Source organism: Symphalangus syndactylus, chromosome 10 (assembly GCF_028878055.3).
Source record: "Symphalangus syndactylus isolate Jambi chromosome 10, NHGRI_mSymSyn1-v2.1_pri, whole genome shotgun sequence".
Lineage (NCBI taxonomy): Eukaryota > Metazoa > Chordata > Mammalia > Primates > Hylobatidae > Symphalangus > Symphalangus syndactylus.
This window is the reverse complement of record NC_072432.2, coordinates 72,014,745-72,017,144: the sequence shown is the minus strand read 5'-3', so window position 1 is coordinate 72,017,144 and position 2,400 is coordinate 72,014,745.

The following is a 2,400-nucleotide window of genomic DNA, read 5'->3' as shown; positions in this document are numbered from 1 at the left end:
CCAAGAGTTTCAATGAAGTTTTCAGAGAAGTAACTAGAAGATTGCTAGACACAGTAAAAATTTCCTAAGCTTCTTTATATTTTTCCCATACTGTAAGATACAGTAAAACTTTAAAAGCTACAAAGACAAAAACAGGACTTACCTATACATTTTAATCCTTAATGAAGAGGTTCTTTTTTCTGCCTACTCAACTGCTTTGAGATTCCCACTCAAATGAATGACTCTCCTGTATTACGTGTGATCTATAGTTGAGGACAAAGGAGGAAATCTCATGTTAATTAAAATCTAACTTGTTAAACAAGTTTGAGGGAATCAACAAACCAATAGTATGACTTGTGGAAGATAATTGGAAATAGGGAATTTCACAAATTAGTAAGAAATGTATTTATTCTGGTAAATTGAGATTAAATACAATTACAATTGACAGGTAGTTTGTGACAGCCTGTGACTACTTCACAATTGTAGAGTCACTTTTAGTTCAAGAGGATTTGACACTTATTTTGCTCGTGTTATCATATTGTCATACACCTCATTCCTCAGCACAGCCAGCCAAGAACTATCAGAATATACTTTCCGTACATTAATGGGCACTACCTCTGAATTCCCTCGTTTGTATGATTAAATGCGGTTTTTCTCATAATATGTGAAACAGAGCAGTAATTGAGTAGATGCACAAAGTAAGACAAGCAAACAGAATAGTGGGAACTAAAATCCACTTTGTCTTTTTCCAAATATGATCATTTGAAAAAGATATTCTAACACTACTACTAGAAGAGGAGCAGACAGAAGAAGACAGTAGGAGTGTGTAGGGTGTTAGGGTAAGGATGGAGAGCTCAAGAAAGCAGACAAGACTAGCACGGAGGGGAAAAGGGGCATTCCTGTCTAACATTGCAAAGAAGCAGGATATAAATTTGGAAGGTTATACTGGGGTTACTTTGTGAGAACTAATGAATGCTAAAGAATTGGAACTTGTAATATAATTATTACAATATTATTAGTACAATATGAATTCTAGTCCTAGCTTTTTCACCAAATAATTGTGTAGCTTAAGGGAAAAAATTTACTTATTTCTCCATGAGTCACATGTATCTACTAAGAAAATGGGAAGCTGAATCAGGAGGTCTTAGAAGACTCTTTCAATTATAAAATTCTATGACTTCATCTTGTAAAGCACTGACAACTAATGGTTAAATTTACTCCAATACTGCAACTTCAGATGTGTTCAGTTACTTGACTTTTTTTATATAATGTGCAAATCAAACAACGGAGACAGGAATAAGTGGTTATTCTCTACCCTTCCCAAATGTATTTTTTACATACAGTATCTCATGCCTCACGTTCTGCCATTGGTTTATTTTTTAGCAAAAAATACATAAATATAATAAGATTTAAAAGTTTAAAAAATAAAGTTACCTAAACGAACCATTTTTAAATTTTACATGTTAACTTCAAGTACCTTTAAATACAGTTATATCATGGTATATAATTTTTTATTATGCTTTTTACACTTAATATTATTTCACAAATATATCGCTTTACTAATTTTTATTTTTAGTAGCTATATATTTATAACTTTGTATTTTTATATAATTTAAAACTCACAAATATGGTACCAAGATTCATCAATTATTAGCAGTTTTAATGGTTGCATTTTAAAAGGTAAATCATATTACATTGAATGGACTTATCATAAAGCACCAAAGTTATCTTCTAGTGTGAAGTATTTAGACATTTTCTATTTTTTATTGTAGATGATGCTTTGAATGACCACCTTCACAAACATAGTTTTTCTTTGTCATCCTACAGCTGAATTTTTCTTCAGAATAAACTGAAGAGGCTTATTGAGCCAAGTAATTTAAATATTTTAATGGCTTATAAAATTATACCTTTGTTTTAATAATTTTTACTAGGATTTAAAGTGTTATTTTCTGTTTCTTGCTTACAGAAATTTTCCCTAATTATGCATGCTCCTTCTTGTATGTCTTTTTATTTCCTGGAATACTCAGCAGCAAAGGCCTTTTTACCACGTAGGTACTTACTCAACATATGTTGTTCAGATGTCTCGTAATTAACGTATTAGCGCAGATCCCAGTGCCCTGTTACTATTCACAACAGAACTTGGGGATGAGTTGGGGGAAAGGCATGGGGAAAATTGAATTCAGTCTGAAAGTGACTTCCTGCGTGATGAGCTCAACACAGAAAGGGAGGTGGGGCAGGAAATTATGGTTTGTGAGGCAAAGGAATTGTTCATAACAGGGACCAGTTTAAAGATGTTGACTCTTCATCTTTAGATCCTCAGGGAGTGGCAGGATAGGCCTTGACCTATTCTCTTTTTAAGAGATTGCATGAATGAGAAATGTAGAATCACATTATACAAAAAATATAAGTCCTCTGCCCTCC